The sequence below is a fragment of the Ambystoma mexicanum genome, chromosome 10, assembly GCF_040938575.1.
Source record: "Ambystoma mexicanum isolate Mex_15411 chromosome 10, UKY_AmexF1_1, whole genome shotgun sequence".
NCBI lineage: Eukaryota > Metazoa > Chordata > Amphibia > Caudata > Ambystomatidae > Ambystoma > Ambystoma mexicanum.
In genome coordinates this window covers 436,154,442-436,175,254 of record NC_090932.1, presented here as the reverse complement: position 1 = coordinate 436,175,254, position 20,813 = coordinate 436,154,442, and positions in this window count along the sequence as shown.

Sequence of the window (20,813 nt, the reverse complement as noted above, 5' to 3'; positions counted from 1 at the left end):
CTTCATATGCCCGGCATTCCTCAAATCCACTTTTTCTTCTTTTTAGCTCAAGCTCAGTTTCCCCCTCCTTCTCTGGGATGCCGAAGACGCGTATATTATTACGGCATTCCCAGTTCCCCAGGTCGTCGACCTTTAGCCGAAATTCCTCCTCTCTTCCCTCGATTTCAGCAATCCTCATATCTATTTGGGCTTCTAGAGTGCTCAGGGAGGTCTGGTTGTGCTCGACCTCTTCCAATCTCTCCTCCATTTTGTCGATTCTGTGAGTGATGTCTTTTTTGCCATCAATGTCGGCTCTCATGCTTCTCATTTCGGTGAGCAGGTCAGCAACATCCGCTTCGGTTGTGGCTGCTTCGGGTCCTGGTGATGCCATTGTTGTGACTGTAGGTTGACTGTGACAGTTGTGTTGAGTAGAGAACTTTTATATCACTAGTTTCTCCCTAATGTCCATGTACAACAGGCTCAAAACGCTGAGGTGGGTGAATTCATCTAACGTGTGGTAGGAGGACGGGTGATGGCGTCCATCTCTGCGATACTGAGCGGCAAGAAGAAGGCAAACGCCCCAGGTGCAAAAAAGGGGGCCCAACCTTCTTGGTGAAGGGTATACCTCAATACCAATGGGGGGAGTTATACTCTGTTCACGTTTTTCAAAAGGTGCGGGAGTCGCCCACCCGTATTGTCTGGGTGTTTTCAGTGCAGATATACCCCTATTGTGGTGGGGTATGGGTTCCAACGAGTTGCAGAGAGTGCCTGTGGTCGGAGAGCGATGTGGTCAGTGCTGCGTTCTGATTCCAAGGAAGGCACGCGCCCAGCAACGCAGGGGCACAACCCTCGACCTAGTAGCCTCGAGCAAGGCTAGTTGAGGACTTCCTGAGTGTCGGTTAGTCTGGTTTCTCAGGAGTGGACTAGTTGATCAGCAGCAGCATTCAGCTTGATGACGTCTACAGTATTGAGAGACTGGTCGCGGTTCTTAGAGATTGCCAGTCCACCCCAGAGACCTCATCTCATGGCACCTCCAAATGTCCCTCAATTTAAGATTACTCCCTTTTGCAGAGTGACACTGTGAGATCAGATGTATCCAGAATGATTCCAGGATTCAAGGACCAATTGGACCAAATAACAGGTGCGTGATATGATCCTCGGTGATATGGCAGCCTCACCGTTGATTACGGGTCCTTCAGGCCAGTATTGTTTAGAAAGGGAAGTTGCTGGGTCTCTCAAATACGTTAGTCCGTTGTGGGCCAGGGCATGGTGGCTGTGGGGGGCTGGGACTGTGTGTGGTCCAGGCTGCTTGTTGTCGCTGGGTTGAGGTGAAACGGAGCACACAGTCCAGATGATTTGCACTTGTTAATTATGTGACGGCCTAGCGGGTGCTCTGTCTACGCCTCTGTTGGCACAGTTCTGCATGTGCAGTGTGAGTGTCAATTGTGGCTGGCTGCTGAGCTCCTGGCCTCGTAGAGCTGAAGCAGCTGAGTCCCAATACATGCCGGGCCTAGCAGCCAGCATTGTCCACTGGGGGCTGGCGTGGGCGCCCCGGTGCTGGTATGCGCCTTGTGGGAAGATCAGAGCTGCGCAGGGTGCGCACCAGGGGCCAAGCTCCGGTGGTGTCAGATTATACAGGCGGGTCTAGGGCTCACAGCGGGGGGTGCCTCCAAGCCGGAGAAGCAGCAGGGATGAGCTTGTTTCCCGCGTATGCGGGACGCACCATTCAGATGTTGCCTGTGATTCTCTTTGGATTTGGGAGCCCCTGGGACAGCTGTTACCTAGTGTCTGGAGGCTCCTCGTGGACTCCTCGTTCCTCCTGGCCAGGTAAGGGACAGCACCTCAGGCGCGGATCATCTGAAGCATAGGGTGGTCACAGCTGCCTGCGTGTTAGAGCATTGCCACAGTGCCTCCTGGATCGGGCTTGTAAAGTCAGTTTCGCAAGCCACCAGGGGGCCAGGTCTCCCATTTGCACTCTTCACCGGGCCGGAATCATGGGTTTGTAGCCGCAGATTGTAGTTGTTGCTGCCGGGTGTGAGTCCTTAACTCAGCCTGTGCTATAGTTTGGTTGCAACATGGCGGTGTGTATCTTCACTGCGGGTCATTGCGCAGATAACCAGCAGAGCTTCAACTACAGTTATCTCTGTGAAATCAGCACCGAATTTTGTCAGGTTTTCCCTGGGACGCTCCAGAGACTTTGCGCCGTCAGATTCAAGTGGTCTCCGACTCAGGAGGGGGATCTCATGGTGGGGGCTCAGTCCACTTTTTCGGACCCTTGCATAGAGCTCACACGAAGGAGATTTCCATTTGTGCGCCCACTGGTGGCCAGTCCCATTGGAACCTCTTTATCTTATCACTCCTTTGTTAGATTTAAAATCTCAGTCTTACCACCCTCTACTCCTCCTTTCCCTTCTTCCACTGACACTGTACTCTGCCACATCATCCTATTTCAAAAACTTAACTCCTCCCTTCAAAATGACCCCTATAAACTTTAATCTACCCTCCAAGTCTTAATCACACCACACAAACCAATATCCATTGCCTTCTCCCTCTATGCTAATTACTTTTCTCAATACTTTTTGTCACAAATCTCAAAAATCTGTGACTCCTTTACTGTCCTCTTCTATCTCGCCCAACCCTCCTTCTGTCTTCCATTTCACACTTAACTCTTCTAATCTCGACTACTGATCCCCAACCTCTCCTACTGAATTGACACCCATACTTCACAGCCCCATCCCATATTGTGATCCTATTCACTCGTTTGCTCCCCTAACGGTCAAACACTTAGTCCCAATCACATGCCCTTATCTATCTGAGCTCTTTCACCTCTCTCTCTCAAACCTGGACTCATCCTAGCCTCCTTCAAATTTGCACATGTTCTACCATTGTTGAAGAAACCCTGTAGTGACTGAACCAAGAACAAACTGAAGCAGGTGTCTCTTGTCGCTTACCTGGATGATGTGAGGAGCCCTGTCCTGTCTCTTTCCTCTATTCATGCCTTTTCCATTCACCTTACTTTCTCTGACTTTCACTATGAATGTCTGTCTGAACAACACTATTCTGCATATACATTCACTCCTTTTTGCTCACATCCTTGTTAGGGAGAATTCTCAATAATGGCTAATTTCCATTGCCTACTGAGTCCCTCAGCAGCTTTGCTGGATTGCTAGGATTTATTTTTTTCACATGGTAAGAGTGTGAGCCCTTTTTTCCCACTCTTACATGTGTTTTGCTGTGTGTGTTTAACATTTTTGTATTCATAGACTGTGGAGCCTCACCTACTCCACAGGGATCATCTTTTTACTGTGTGTTATACAGCACCTTCAGTGCAGTGACACAGGGTTGTCTTTTAGACTTCCCATCTGAGACTCAATTTTTTGGGACTGACTACTGTCTCCCAGAACATATAAAGTTGCCATTGACTTTATTAGTCTTTTTAAATCCACAGACCCAGTACGAGCCATCTTACATAGAGTACTGGAAAGGGTTAATACCTATCCCTTTTTGTCAGTTTCTATTGGAGCATTGGTTTGCTCCCTTTTCATCAAGACTTGGCTTGTGGCAGTGGTAACTACCCTATTTTTCCTACTGCTGTTATCTTAAATAACCTTGGTATTGTTTTAGGCTATCTTGGCAGCCTCAAACTTAAACCCGTTAGACCATATACGTTTTTATATGGTTCCAGCTGGGTTTATTTGCATTTCTTTTTGAAAATGTCTTTCTCGTGTTTTTCTCTGCACGCCAAACCAGGTTTGGTTCCTTTGTTCACCATCTATTCGTGGGCTTCTACACAGAAGCCCTCCTTAGGCGCCTGAAAGTCTGGGTAGGCAGGACGTGAGGGAGAGGTTTTAGGACCCCTGCCATGGGTTCCCTTGGTAACCCAAGTTGCACTCCTGTTTGATTGGCTAGGTGACTGTCCGGCCAGGGCAACCACCCTGCTGTGTGATTGACAGCCAGTCTGTGTGAATGGGGGAAAACTGCATAAAAAGCAGGTCTCTGGGTCTGGAAAGGCAGAGTCTCCACTGGAACGAAAGAACCGATGAAGAGCTGACGGAAGAGGACCCCTACCATGACTGAACCGCCCAGTGAAGCTGCAGCAGGACCGAATCCTCGAACTCCAATGACAGAGAAGATCCTCCCGGAATCTCCATCCCCTGAGTTGGTGGGACCAACCAGTTCACCCGAACTGCAAGCCAGGACTCCCTCCTCTGGTCGAATGGTCGAATTTGCTGTACAGAGCTTCAGTGGGCCGGATAGCCAGGAAGGTCGGACCATGCTTGGGTTTTAAGGAGCGCACCTTTTATTTCATTGCTTTGCTCTGCTGCTGGTTTCTTCCCTGTGCATTGCAGGACCCTCCAGTCTTCCTACTTCATGTCAGTCGCTTCAGGAACCGTGAGCCCGCAGGAACTGCCAGGAACGTCCGCCTCAGCTACAGCTTCTTCTCCATTTAAAGGTACAGTGCAAATCTGGTTGTTCGTTTCATTCAGCCGCGGTGAAAGTGTGTGAAATCTTTCTCCAATCCGAGGGCTTGTCCTTCTCCACTCTTTAAACTAACTTTTATGCTGACCAACTTCGTCGGAACTCTTGGCAAAGACTTAACTGCAAACTAACCTGAACTGTGTGATCTTGAGCAAAAGACTTTTGTCCTATTGACTTTGGCCCTAAGCCTTTTTGATTTAGTTCCATCACTGGAGTTCATCTTTCTAGATTGCCTTGCTTACTTACCTGTTAGTGCGGCTCAATTTCTGCCTAACTTTGTCTCTTCCTCCATTTTTAAATTATTAGAGTGCCGTTTTGCTCCCACTTCATTTTGTCAGCTTAACTTGTCTGGAAACTATTGGGAGTGGTGTGGTGTATTAAGAGTGTCATTTTTGAACTGCTTTACTTTAGTGAAATGTTATAAAACTGATGTGTAAATAAATGTATATTCTTTTACTCAGAAACCTTGAGTCAGTGTTTGTTTGAATCATAGTAATTGCTGTCCTTTGTGTAACTATTGGCACTGCTCACTTGCTCTTGAGATAAGTCTGGCTGCTCAGCCATCACTACCACTTTTACTGTGTAGTACACGCTTGTACCAAAGGTGAATCTGTACTGTTACTTGTAGTCTTAATTATGTAGTGTTCCCAAAGGGTACTGCAAATAATTGTGCCTAACACTGGTGTACAACGGTGAGGATCAAGTATAGTAATTACACTTAGAGTGCTGCTATTACCTTGGATCAACTAACCACAAGGCTAACATCACTAAAAAGTAATATTAATCATGTCTGATATGGAAAGCTACAGTAAGGAGACCCTCCTTAGTTGCACTGTGGATTATTTAAAAAATCTGTGTAGAGAAAGGAATCTCTCTGCCAAAGGCAAAAAGTCTGAATTGATTGAAAAGTTGTTAAAGAACCAAAGTCTGGGGAGTGGGTCGGAAATACCGGACTTTCCAGCAAATGTGGAAAATAATGAGGATGATAATGTGTCTATTATTGATGAGTTAGAGGAAGTAGATGTGTATCCAAATGTAGGCCTCACTGCTCCCTCGTCTGCTAAGCAACCTCAACCTTTGTCCACTGGGATCCCATCAGGTCCTACACTCAGTCCTGAATTCATTGCTGTAGAAAAAATGTGGCTTGAATTGGAATTCAAACGTTTAAATGCTCAAACTGAACAAAAACACCAAGAACTTAAACTCAGAGAAATGGAGTTGAATCATGAACTAGAAATGAAAATCTCCCAGATTCTTCTAGGTCTTCCAGTCCTAAGAGACCTTGTAAGCCTAAAGAAATTGTGGGTATGTACGAGGTTAAGCTTGATATGTTTGATTGGTTGGCAATGTTTGAATATAACCACCAGAGGATTCAAGGTCTTACAGGGAATCAGTTGCTTCCCTGGCTCTTCTCTAGGTTACCCGCTGTTGCATCTGATGTTGTGATGGAGTTGGGGGAGGTGGATAGGATGGATTATGAGTGTGTGAAGCTAGCTTTAATAGCTAGATTTGGGAAGACCCCTTCCCAGTACCTTAAGAGGTTTACGACCCTCAAAAAGCATGATGGTACCCCTTGGGCTACCTGGGTATGTGAATGTTTGAAAAACTTAGATGGGTGGGTTAAGGGTTATAGAGTGAACACTTATGAAGGTATGAGAAATATTGTTATGTTGGAGTCGATTTATGATGCCTGCTCTCCTGAGGTCAGACAGCACTTGGCTGATTCTAAGGAGATAGATCCCAAGAAGTTAGCTAAGGCTGCTGACTTGTGGGTTGCCAACAGGGCTACTCACAAGGATTCTGGGGCTACCCAGAAGAAGGATGAGGGAAAGCATCCCAAGAAAGATAACAAGGAGAATTCTAATACCTCCAATCCAAAAGAGGGCCGCAAACAGCAACATAAGGGTAAACCACAAGGGAAACCAAATCAGACTAGTGCCCCATGTGGACCCAAACCAGATGGAGGTCAGAACCAACGCCCATTCATCAAGACATTTGGGAAATGTTATGTTTGTGGGTCAACTGACCATGCAAAAGGGGATCCCAGATGTAAAGGTAAACCTTCAGGGGTCCACACTGTCTCCTTAGCCTTCTCCCCAGAGGAAGAAGTACCTATGGCAAGTGGAAACCCTCACCTACTGGCTGATGAACCCATGAGAGTCTCAGCTAGTGTTTCTTTAGTGTCCCTGGGCTTGTGGGAACAATAGAATTTAGATTTATATAATTTCATCCCAGATAATACTAAAGAGTATTATAAAGATAGTGTTCTTGTGAATGGACAGGAGACCCCTGCCATCAGAGGCACTGGAGCTAGCATAACTGTGGTGGATGAATACTTTTTCAAGGTGGAGGATGTTGCTAAGGCACCCACATGCCTCCCCAAGTTAGCTGGAGGCCCTGTGCAAATGAGTCCCCAGTTACCAGCTCTCATCCAGTGTAATGATATGATTGTCAAAATACATGTTAGTGCGCAGAGTGAAGTACCTGGGAGAGTCCTGTTGGGTATTGACCTGAACACTTTTTGAGTTGTGTCCATCACCCCAAGGAGACTGCAGCTCACTAGGCCTGCAAGGAAGAGGACCTTGAGAGACTCTCCAGAGGAGTTGATAAAGGAAACTATCACTCCCACTCCACAGGAGGAAAAAGTCAGACAGCACCCCTGTGCTACTAACAAGGACATCCCCAAGATTGTTCAAGATCACACCTGTGACCCCCCCACCTGCTGAGGCAGAGTGTGAGGTGCAATCTTGTGTGGTTGAGTCAGTTTCTGAAAAATCTGATCTGGAAAAAGACACTGTTTTGGTTGGAGAGCTTGACCCTGTTGACCATCCTGAGCTGCAGTCTTTACTGGTAGAAGGTGGACCCAACAGGGCAGACTTCAGCAGAGGACAAAGAGAGTGTCCTATTCTCGAAGGTCTTCGACAACAGGCTGCTAACCAACTTGATGGGCAAAAAGTTGGAAAGCACATGTTAAACTGGGAAGATACCCTCTTCTACAGTGAACCAACAAGAGTCTATCCCTGGGGACTGAAAAAGAATTGTAGTGCCCCTTGGGCCATGAGATACCTTTGGCTGTTCATTTGAGTTTCAAAAAGAACAAGGAAAGGCTCTCTTTATACTTCTACTGGCCTAAAATGGCTTCAGAAGTTGATAAATTCTGTAGGAGCTGTCACACTTGCTAAACCTACCTCTGGCAAGAGTGGAGCCAAATATGTGGCACCCCTGGTGCCCCTCCCAGTGGTGGGAGTTCCTTCCGAGAGGGCGGGCATCAACATTGTTGGTCCCCGTGACCCTCCCACATCTTCTGGGAACAGGTTTATCCTGGTTGTAGTAGACGATGCTACAAGATACAGAGAAGCCATACCTATGAGAACTGTTACGGCTCAGGCTGTGGCTACGGCTCTACTTGGTATTTTTACCAGAGTAGGGTTTCCTAAGGAAGTGATATCTGACAGGGGGTCCAATTTTATGTCCCACTACATGCAAGCCATGTGGAAAAAGTGTGGTGTCACTTAAAAGTTCTCTACAGCCTACCATCCACAGTCAAATGGACTGGTAGAGAGGTTTAATCATACTATGAAGAGCATTATAGGTGCTTTAGAGGAATCCCTTAAAAGAAAGTGGGTCCTTCTACTGACATGCCTTCTCTTTGTTTATAGAGAAGTCCCTCAGCAGGGAGTTGGTTACAGTCCCTTTGAACTTCTCTGTGGCCATCCAGTCAGAGGTCCATTGGCCCTGATTAAGGAGGGGTTGGAGAGTGTTCCTTCCCCCAAGCCAGTCAGAGTGACTGACTATGTGATAGGTCTCCGGAGGAGAATGTTATACATGATGGCAACGCTAGTGATAACTTAAAAGCAGGTCAGGCTCTGGTCAAACATTGGCATGACCAGAAGGCCAGCATGGTTGAGTTTACTCAAGAGCAGCTTGTATAAGTTATGGTGCCAACAAGGCAGAGGGCCTTACAGGACAAATGGATAGGACCCATCAAGCTTGTGGGCAAACATGAAGAGTTGAACAAATTTGTGGACTTAGGCAGACCTACAGAGGCTTCCAGAGTCTTTCACACCAACCGTTTGAAGGCATATGTCTCGAGACCAGAAGTGGGAGCTTTGCTTCTAGCTTCAGCTCAACTCAAGAGGAGGAGGAGAGTGAACCTCTACCTGACCTCCTTAGAGGCCAACCTTTGGATGAGAAAATAGAAGGTGTCAATCTCTCTTCTCAACTGACTTCTGACTTCTGAACAACAGGAGGAGTGCAAAGTCCTGTTAAATCCGTTTGCCTCCCTGTTTTCACTATCACCAGGCTTGACCCCTGATTGCAGGAATGAAACGATCGCTATCAGCCACCTTCAGCCGATGTGCCAGTAATTTCCCTGCCTTCTCACCATTCTCAAAATAGTTAATTTTTTGTCTTAACAGTGCATAGTCAACTTGGCTAGAGATGAGCTTGTTAAGTTCATACTTAGTTTTTCGTAGTTTGTTTTTTGTGTTGTCGTCTCTGCTTGCTGCAAACAGAACCTCCAGGCGCTTAGATTCAGAAGAGAGTCTCTGAATTTCTTTCGATCTCAATTTCCTTTCTTTGCCAGTTTTTGAAATCAGTACCCCCCCTAACAAAGCATTTCAGAGCTTCCCAAACTGTTGAAAGTTGAACATCGGCAGTCCTATTAATTTGGATGAAGTTATCAATTTCCTCTGCCACCTCCTGTCTGATCTGGTCATTTTTCAGGATATAAGAGTTCATTCTCCACCTTGGAGATTTAACCAGAGAGTATTGCAAGGACAATCGCATTGAAATAGGTGCGTGATCAGACAGGGCAATAAGCCCAATAGCTGAATCATAGCAACTGGAAGTCACTCGTCCAGAGGTCAAAAAGAAGTCAATTCTAGAGTAGGTGTCATGACACTGTGAATGAAAGCTATAATCTCTGTCTGACGGGTGTTCCAACCTCCAGATGTCAGCCAGGTTGAACTCCCTAATCAAATTCTCCAAGGACCGTTTGCATCTATTCGGGGTCCTAGTACAATCCCCATTTGATCGATCCAAAGCAGAGTCCATGACCTGATTGAAATCACCTCCAACTACAATGGAATCCATATTGAAGCTTTGAAGCAATTGAGCCACTTCATGAAAAAAGACTGGATCATCCAAATTTGGTGCATACAAATTATACAGTATAATGTCCACACTTTGAATCCTCACCAGTACACAAATAATTCTCCCTTCGCTGTCTCCTTTGCTTTTGATGACGGAAATAGGCAGATTCTTTCTAATAAGTATTGAAACACCTCTTCTACTTGATGAGTGATTAGAGAAGTAAGTATCCCCTACCCAACCTCTTTTCAATTTTTCAGCCTCCGGGTCCTCCAAATGTGTCTCTTGGAGGAAGGCGATGTCACAAGAGCTTGAACGTAGGTGAGATAAGATTTTAGTCCTTTTCACCACATTGTTAAGTCCATTAACATTCCATGAAACAATATTCAGATGATCCACAATTTTAGCATTCATGGTACAGGTCGAATTCTGAGACATAGTATAACTTATGCAAATACAATCAAGGAACAGGATAGAAAATGAGAATAGAAAAAAGAAAAGTGAAAGGAAAGCACATACCCACAAGGGGCAGCAAACTACTAGAATACGCTACAAAAATGGTAACAAGTAGATGGCACACTGTACAGATACAGCAGCCAGGCAACTAAAGTATATTGTCTACTGACAATAAACTCACAGTAAACTCCAAACTCAAGTCTCCCATCCCCACCCTAAATCAGCACACAAACCTAAGATTTAATTCTACAATGCCCGCATATAACAAGGACAACCCATTCACAATAGATAAGCACAGAGCAACCTGTCACTAGTATCAGCCTTACCCCCACATAAACTATTAGACCTCTTCCTTACAGGCAGCATCAGAATATAAAGACAAATCTGGCTACAACTCAGTTATATGTTAAGTTCTAACCTCACATATATTTGGGCCAAGCAGACACAACTAAGCACATTACATTGAGGCGCCAAGTCGCAATACTTCAATGAAGCAAAGAGGAACAGCTACAATATTCCAACAGTTGAGGCAATGGACATAGGATGATAACAAACCCAAGGATCAAAGCACTTATATGTTGATTGGACATGATCGTAGGTGTTAGGCAGTACCAACAGGAAAGGTCCCTGATGTGGGGAGCATCAGCTTACATATAAAAATACACATAAAACCTCAGCCATGAAGCATATACATGAACAAAGAGGAGCAAATATAAAGAAAGCAGTTTGTGCGCAGAAATAATGCATATATACATACACATTTAAGTTACCTAGATCAAAAGCATCCTAGTCATACATACCACCAACTTATATCAGTCCAGCCCACAGCTATTCTCCTCACAGCCAATACAGCCCCCCAACAGTGCTGTAAACAGTGCCCCTAACCCTCAACCCCCAATCAGAAAAGGCACACAATTTCGAATAACCATTCAAACACCAGCATAGAACCCCTCAATGCGGCACCCAAAGAATAATGCAATACATAGCAAGTGATAATACCTATCTGATGTGCACCTACAAAGATCAAGGGGATCCGTGACCATGGCCGTATTACAAACATCAACACCCCTTCAATAAAAATAGGCATCCCACTAACTGTCTATCTGACCCCGAGTCGCCCACTAACCGTGAAAATATAACGCAGTTAGAGCAGCCATAAGGGAAAAAGAGAAATGAACATCCAATGGACCAAGGCTGCAGTGTTGAAGGTGTTTAAAAGACAGATCAGCATGAGGAATATTGGTCTGGGATTAAAGATGGCACTTCATATATGTCAGTGGTACTGCATTGCCCTATAATTATAATAGAACTGCCACATTTGCACCACCATAAAGTGTACACATCAGCACCACTATCCTGCATCAATTGATCTTTCTGCCTTTAATGTTTTTGTTTCTCTACACATATTTGCAGCTTATTTCAACTTGGACATGTTGCATGACCTATGGGCAAGCACTCTCCTAAGGAAGTGGATCAGCGGCGAGCAACACGGGTTCAATACTTGATCAAGCGTGGAGTGCGGGATAATCAATCGCTTTAATGTAATCATCCTCAAACATTGCCCAATCCGTTAAAACATGAGCAACATAAAACTCGCTGTGCTGCCCAATGTGCAACTCACAAATAGCGTATCACCAATATGCCATTGTCATCCCTTTACCGTCGCATAACCTGCCACATTGTCAGCACGTATGCCGATCAGGTGTATCGTGCCTATAACCATCTGGAAAATGAGAAAGCTATCCATTACCCAGAATACATGGTAACAACATTGCCCAAAAATAACATCAATATAAAATGAGCACCATCCATGGCAATATGTACTCACATATAAGCCCAAACGCATCCTCGGGCAAGAGTAAACGCCCAGAAAATGCAGAAAACGCATCCGAGACCGGGAGCGAGTGACGCCGTATGAATCCAGAAATAAGTAGGCCGTCGTCACTCAGCACGCAACGTCGCGTGACACAACAACAAAGGTCCCTTACTCGAATAACCCCGTACTACGCCCATGGCTGCCGGCAACAGAGAGATAACACGCACAGTACACGTTTAAACTGCCGTAATTCGAATCTCAGCAAAATACAATTTGGACAATAACAATACAACAAAATACAATTAAAGTAAGCCATTAACAACAATATTATGTAAATGAATGACCATGTAATTAATTTAAGAGCAACAACAAGAACAATCACGTGAATAATAAATAAACAACAGTTAAATTAAATACAATTCGGACAGTAAGAACAAAAATAATAATAAAACATTAAGGATTAGGTTGAGCCATTATGCAAGGATAATCCTTAAGCCAGGCACAGGCTTGTTCAGGAACCTCTGTAAGTTTTACTCCATCTCGTAGAAACAGTTTCAAGATTGCAGGTTTCAAAAGGGAAGTTTTCAATCCTCTTTCTTTGGCCAAGCGCTTCGCCTCCCAAAATGCTTTCCTTTTAAGGACTACTTCTTTAGGAAAATCAGGGTAAACATTAAAAGAAACTCCTTCCCAGAACAGAGAGGCCTGTTTCCTCGCAATAGTCAGAATATCTTCCTTCATGCTGGCTCTCAAAAACTTCACAATTATTTGTCTTGGTTTCCCGGTTTCCAATTTTCCAGCCCTAAACACCACATCCAAATCCCTGGACTGCACATTGCTTCCTGGCAAACTTTTTTGAAAAATATTAGTGACTAAGGTGAACAAATTGAGTTCAGGTTGTTCTTTGATGCCAATCAAGCGTAAGTTGTTATTTCTGGCCTGGATTTCCAAGTTCATATTTGACAGTTGGAGCCTAGACACACTTTCTTGTAATTCCTGATAGGCCCTATAACTGCCTGCAGTCTCTCTTTCCAAACCTGAAGTTCTGCCTTCAACCTCTTTCATGCGTGTTTCCAGACCATTGACAGCTCCAGATAAATCACCTAAAGTTGTTTTCACTTCAACCGTATCACTGGCCACTTGCTTAAGCAGTTTAAAAATTTCAGCATTGCTTGGAGCATCTTCATTTTCAAGATCTTCCATCACTTGCTTAGGTTTCTTAGGTAGAGGGTTGTCCACAAGCTCATTCTTCTTTTTTCCCGACATTTCAGCCAATATTAACTAGGTTTCCAATGGTTGCTAGGGTGGGAGCAGGAGCTGCTGCCTTAAGCTGCTACTCCCTCAGAGGCCATTCTAGAACACCTCGCCATTTCTTTTTGAAAATGACTTTCTCGTGTTTTTCTCTGCGTGACAAACGCAGTTTGGTTCCTTTGTTCACCGTCTCTTCTCGGGCTTCTACACAGAAGCCCTCCTTAGGCGCCTGAAAGTCTGTGTAGGCCGGATGTGAGGGTGGGGTTTTAGGACCCTTGCCATGGATTCCAATGGTAACCCAATGCCACTCCTGTTTGATTGGCTAAGTGACTGTCCGGCCAGGACAGCCACCCTGCTGTGTGATTGACAGCCAGGCTGTATGAATGGGGGAAAACTGCATAAAAAGCAGGTCTCTGGGTCTGGAAAGGCAGAGTCACCACTGGAATGAAAGAACTGACAAGGAGCGGATGGAAGACTAACCCTACCATGACTGAACCGCCCAGTGAAGCCCTGCAGCAAGTCCGAATCCTCGAACTTCAACAACAGAGAAGATCCTCCTGGAATTATGTTCCCCTGAGCTGGTGGGACCAACCAGTTCGCTCAAACTTCAAGCCAGGACTCCCTCCTCTGGTTGAATTCGCTGTACAGAGCTACAGTGGGCCGGATAGCCAGGAAGGTCAGACCCTGCTTGGGTTTTAAGGAGCGCACCTTTTATTTTGTTGCTTTGCTCTGCTGCTGGTTTCTTCCCTGGGCAGTGCAGGACCCTCCAGTCTTCCTACTTCATGTCAGTCCGACAGTCACTTCAGGAACCATGAGCCTGCAGGAATTGCCAGGAACGACCGCCTCAGCTACAGCTTCTTCTCAATTTAAAGGTACTGTGCAAATCCGGTTGTTCGTTTTGTTTAGCCGCGGTGAAAGTGTGTGAAATCTTTCTCCAATCCGGGGGCTTGTCCTTCTCTACTCTTTAAACTAACTTTTCTGCTGACCAATTTCGTCCGGATCTCTTGGCAAATACTTAACTGTGAACTACCCTGAACTGTGTGATCTAGAGCAAAAGACTTTTGTCCTATTGACTTTGGCCCTAAGCCTTTTTGATTTGGTTCCATTACTGTAGTTCCTCTTTCTAGAATGCCTTGCTTACTGTTGGTGCTGCTCAATTTCTGCCTAACTTTGTCTTTCCCTCGCTTTTTAAATTACTAGAGTGCCATTTTGCTCCCACTTAATTTTGTGAGCTTAACTTGTCTGGAAACTATTGGGACTGGTGTGGTGTATTAAGAGTGTGATTTTTGAACTGCTTTTCTTTAGTGAAAGGTTATACAACTGATGTGTAAATAAATGTATAAATGTAAAAAAATGCATCCCGAAGTGCACGCAAGTGCACACTGTTGGGCTCGTGATTCTGCCTGGTGATTCTGCCTTCTGCTCCTGTGTTCTTGTGCAACGTTGCCCGTTCGCCGGTGTAAAGGAAAACTTTCTTTTAGTGACTGTCATCCTGCAAGCACCAGCCGGCAAGGAGAAGCACGACGGCTTGGAAATCTGCGACTTTTCTACTAGCAACAATTTCAAGTAAATATATTGTGACTGGGGCTTGCGCGCCCCTGCTTAAGGTGTGCGCCTGTTGTTGATTGGGGCTTGCACACCCCTGCCCAAGGCGCGCCTGTTGTTGGCGTTCGCGCCTCATTCAATATTCAAATTCCAACAAAGTCTTTTCTATTCCTCACAGATCCGCCTTGTGACCCACCCCCCCCCCCCGTAGCCCATTGGTCCATTGTTTCCTTAACAAACCGGTGCACGCTGTTGGGCTGTTCGGCTGGCGGGGGTCGGGGGCAGTGTAACTTAAGATTCTGTAGCAGCAAATTGGTAATTATTGTTTTTTATTTTTTCCTTTCTTTTTTCCTTTTATTATTTAGTCTTTACTGTGCATTTTGTCTATTGTGCTATTTGAGTGGTCAAACACATTCCTCTTAATTAAACTTGAGGAAAAACAAACTTCCAGCGATGAGAAAAGATGCTGGTGCTGATTTCTTTAATGCTGTTAGCACGAGGCGCGCGCGCTAGTCTTGCGCATGCAGCTGCCCTCCCGCTACCTGATACTAATGACGAGGAAGAAGCCTTGCTACAATGTGCGCAAGAATGCTCACCAGATTGCAAAACAATTGATCAAATAGATCCATCACAACCTCTCTTTGTTGAACTAGAATCACCTGATCTACGAAAGCTAAAGAAAAAATAATATCTGATAAAGAAGGTGCGCCTGTTGTACCTGATGTATATAAAGCAAGCAGTTTTATTTATGAAAACCTGTCAGACTTTCCCTTCCATTGGATGAGAATAACTCAGCTGCTTATAGCATTGGGAATACGAATGATTCTGTACAATTTGAAGTGGGTTCAATTTTACAGCCATGATGGGCATTTTTAACAGACTTATTCTGTCAGAATTGAGAAAACAAACAGCTGCCATAGCGAGCTTAGTGTCTGAATTTGGTAAACTACCACTGAAAATAAGTGAATCCCTTTCCCTGGTTCTGAAGGCTGAGAGTATTGAAATTGTGCCCAATATGAGATGTGATGTGGATAGAGTGAACCCCCGGTTGGATAATTTCCTATTAAGGGATGAGATAATTACTATACTCTCATCACAGGATATAGATAGGAGGTTATCCACACAAGATGATGTTGGGAATAAAGGTCGGCATGATGAAGAACATATTGATGCCAACGAAGGGAATGTTATTCCTAAATTGGTGATAAAGGATGATTTTGAAGTAAAGATTTCCAAAAGACAGGGGAAAAAAATGGCAAAAATAAGGAAAAAAAATATTAATGAGACACTCAAAAAATCATCTAGGAAAAACATGAGCGATGTGGATCTGAAACATACAATGCAAGATGTGGAGGATGTAATTCCTTCTCCTGTAATTAAAGGAGCAATGTCAAAGACTATCTTAACTACCCAGGACAATCTCTCTGTCCCTAAAACATGTATTGATCTAACCCCCCAGGTAAATTTGCCAAGGGGGAAGATGCTCTTTGTGATGTCATGAAAAAGAAAAGAGAAGCTATGTTTGAAATCTTCAAAACTACACCACTGTTAGGAAACAACAGTGAGTTCCCCAGCCACAATTTTGTATGGGGCCGGAATTCCCAAGGTGGCTTTAGGGAAACCAGCACTACGACAGTAAAGAAACTGATTAACTCTGGTAAAAAGGGTCAATCAGGGTATCAATGGGATCAAAATGATGTAATTACTGTGAATACAGGCTTGGGTAACTCAGATTGGAAAGTAAGTAAAGGTATGATGAAATCGAATAAATCTAAGGAATTGGATCAAAGACCTAATGTTACACTCTCCCCCGCAGTCCCCTCCCCTAAGGCTGTCTATGAGGCACGTACTGGGCTAGAGGTCGTTGATTGCAACAAGAAAGAAGTCGAATTATGTCAACTTATCCTTAAGGTGCTCAGGGACAATCTCTCCATAGATGTCACGCTCACCTGGTCTCCATTGGGGGGTGCTCGTGTTCGAAGGATGATGTCTGCACTGGTGTTGCTCTACTTAACGGAGGGTGCTAGCTCGTGTCTTCCCTTCGTTCTTGCCTCAGGAGATGTTCGTCTGCAAATCGAAACAAGATTTTAGCCAATTGAATGGAGCTGGTTTCGGTTTTCCCCTCCTTCCAATTTTCCCTTCTCTTCCTCTGGCTCACCTTGGTTTTTTAATGGGCGAGCTCTCCGTCCTGTACACTCTGGCAGGGGCGCAGTTTCACAGTCTTTCCAGGATCTAGTTACTTCACTGATCTGATGGAGATTGCTGAAGTGGAAAGGCCGGCATAAGCAGGTAAGTCCCTATTCCAATAACTCCTTGAAATAGCTGTCTTAAGTCTTTGCCCGAAATATCTAATGTTCGTTCTTGTCTTTCAGGTTTGGCTTTAAGCGGCTTTCGGATGATGGATGACTCTCCTGACGATGAGGAGCAGGATTCCAGCTGGTAAGTATAGCGCTGTGCTGGGCGCGCTAATTGTTTGCTGTATTTAGCTTTCCTTGCTGTGTGCGACTAACCTGCTTTGCCTGTTCTGTTCGGCAGGTGCAGCGCGGATCCAGGAAGATGAAGGAAGAGCCACTCGACGGGTTGAGTTGCGGCGCGATGCTGGAATGATGAAGAACTGCTCGATGGAGTTTCTAGAAGTGGCCGCTTTCAGGTGAGTAGCTACCCGGGAGGGTACCTTCAGTTCTGCTCTTCTATAGATGCAGCGGTCCTTGCGTAAGCTGAAGGCGAGATCAGGATGTTCTGCAGGTAAGTCCTTCAATGCTTTTCTAACTCCTGTTCTTCTCTTTCCTCAGGTGCCGATGGAAAGAAGACTCGGGATGGGCGTGGCAGAAGGGAAGCAAGAGCTGAGCTGACACGGTGAGTGTTACGCTGCAGGAGTGCAGAATAACGTGAAGCGTGTTCAGTTTGCTGGGTGCGGTTTAAATAGCCTTGCAAGTAGTCCCAGGAAAATAGTCCCCCTTAACCATATCCTCTCTCCAGGTAAAGTAGTCCCAAGCCGCACCCTGTACTGAATGGCTCAGCCTCTCAGAGCCAAGTATATGGCCCATGTATTTAGCACCTACCATGACTCTGGCGCCAGCGGCGCCAGGACTGAGTCCAGGTGAGCCTAGCTGGGGCCTGGGAAGTCCCCAAGGAAGTCAAAGTCCGGGATGGGCTCACCAGTTTCGGGGTTTTGGGAGCATGCACCATGACAGCACTCCCCCCCAAATCCCCCCTAATGGCAGACTCACCCATTGGTCCTGGTTTGTTTGGGTGATTACGGTGGAACCTTTTTAATAACCGTGGAGCATGCACATTCTCGCTAGGTTCCCATGATCTTTCATGTGGTCCGTATCCTATCCAGTCTATCAAGTAAAATAGTTTTGATTTGGTGATTTTTGAGTCAAGAATTTCTTTAACCTCAAACTCAGGTTCCCCGTTTACTGTGACCGGTTTCGGTGGTTTCACAACTCGTGTTCCAGGTTGCACTGGTTTCAAAAGTGAGACGTGAAACACAGGATGAATTTTCATGTGCGGGGGTAAGTCCAATTTTATAGCCACCAGATTGATAATGGCCTTAATGGTATATGGACCTAAATATCTGGGGTTGAAGGTATGAGGCCCTTTCACTGGTATGTGTTTTGACGCCAACCAGACTTCATCCCCAACCTGATATCTTGGAGCTTCACTTCTATGCACGTCGGCTGATTTCTTGTACCTTTCCTTAGCTTGCTTTAGATGATCCGTCGCTTGTTTGAAGGCTTGGGAGATGGTAGAATGCAAACTTTTCACAGCTGGCATTTCCAGAAGTTGCGGCGGGTCAAGATTGGAAGTTCGTGGGTGCAATCCGTAGATTGTATAGAAGGGACTTTGACCCGTAATGGAATGTAGGGAGTTGTTATAGGCATACTCGGTGATACATAGAATATCCTTCCAGCTGCCTTCAGTTTGATGTAACATGCACCTGGGATACTGCTCCAAGGTCTGGTTTGTTCTCTCTGTCTGGCCATCAGTTTGGGGATGGTGACTGGTGGAAAGTCTTACGTCGATTTGAGCTAATTCGCAACATTTCTTACAGAATCGTGAGATAAACTGGCTGCCACGGTCTGAGATCAGGATGGATGGAAATCCGTGAATTCGGACAATCTGCTCCAGAAATTCTTTAGCCAGAATTGAAGCTGAGGGCAATCCTTTTAGTGGGATGAAATGGGCCATTTTTGAAAACAAATCCACCACAACTAAAATTGTGTTGAACTCTTTATAAGGAGGAAGGTCTGTTATAAAATCAAGAGATAGGGTATGCCAAGGTGTAGGTGGGATGTCTAATGGCTGAAACAGGCCTGGAGATTTTTTTTTCTGGACCTTGTTTTGAGCGCAAACTCCACAGGATAGTACAAACTGTTTGATGCCTTTACGCCATGTTGGCCACCAAAAATGCTGTTTGACCTTGACCTCAGTTTTTGCAATTCCAGGATGGCCTTCTACTAATGAGTCATGGTAATGTGAGACGACCTTTTCCTGAAGTTCTCTGCTGGGTAGATAGAGACGTCCCCGAAAATAGGTTAATTGGTTTGTGACTGAATGGTGAGGACTTTTGGTTGGCCAATTCTTTAGGGTGTTGGAATCCATGAGATGAGAGATTCCCTCTTGAATGTCTTCTAACGTTAGAGACGTAGTAATTCCAAGAATCTTTTCACCAGGAATGATGGGCACTGGGTCGGGATTGGCATATTCCTCGTCTACTCCTATACGGGACAGTGCATCTGCCTTTCCATTTCGACAGCCAGGTCGGTAAGTAATTACAAAGTCGAACTCAGCAAAAAACAATGCCCATCGGAGTTGGCGAGATGATTGACCTTTTACCACCTTCAGGTACTGTAAATTGAGATGGTCAGTGATTACTGTGATGGTGTGCCTAGCTCCTAAGAGGTAATGCCGCCAGGCTTTGAAAGCCGCCTTGATGGCTAACAGTTCCTTGTCCGTAATAGCATAATTCAACTCGGGAGCCGTAAACTTCCGTGACCAAAAGGCTACTGGGTGCAGTTGACCAGTTTTGGGGTCCCTTTGTGATAGGACCGCTCTCATTGCCAGACTGGAAGCATTTGTTTCGACTACGTACGGTAGATCTGGACGAGGGTGTTTCAGGATCGGGGCTGAGATGAATCTTTGTTTTAGCTCCTGGAAGGCTTTCTCAGCCTCTTCGGACCATTGAAAACACTTGTTTTTGCACATCAGAGTGGTGATGGGATGCACTAGATGCAGAAATCCAGGAATTAAATGACGATAGAAGTTTGCAAATCCGAGCATACTTTGAACTGCTTTAATCGAAGTTGGCGATGGCCAGTTGAGAATGGCATCAACTTTTCGCATTGCAAATAGTTTGTGTTGTCGAAGTTTGTCCAAAATGCCCGGACATGTTTTACATGTTCTTGATCTGAACGGGAGTATACCAGAATGTCGTTGATGTATACTACGACGCTCACATGAATAATTTCTCGCAGAACATCGTTCATGAAATACTGGAACGCTGCTGGAGTGTTGCAAAGACCAAAAGGCATCACCTGATATTCAAATAGCCCGTATTTGGTGCGGAAAGTGGTCTTCCATTTGTCCCCTTTTCTGATCCGCACCAGGTGGTATGCTCCGTGGAGATCTAACTTGGTGTAAATTCGGGCATCTTTAACTTGATCCAATAGGTCAGGAATCAGAGGCAACGGGTAACGGTTTTTAACAGTGACCTGATTCAATGCGCGGTAGTCGATGCAAGTCCTAAGGTCACCTTCCTTTTTAGGCACGAAGAATAAGGGTGATGCCGCCGGGGACTTGGATGGGCGAATGAAACTGTTAGCCAGGTACTGGTCTAGATATTTTCTCAAATGCAGGTTCTCGGGTACTGTGAGTGCATAGATTCGACCACACGGAATCTGTGCTCTTGTTACAAGTCGATCTGGCAGTCATACGACCTATGAGTCTCGCGCCTTGAAACACTTGTGTATAGGCGCGTTACAAATACCATATCATATCATATCATATGAGGAGGCAATGTGTTGGCTTGATCCTTTTGGAATTCATCATGACAGTCTTGATATACCAGCGGTAGGGAGTTGGTTGGTTTCATGATCGTTGTCGCTCCACTGACCAAAGGTCCTTTAGTCGGATAACAAGTTTGGGCACAGTTGACTGAGAAGGTCAGCCTCTTGGCACGCCCGCTATGCAAGGA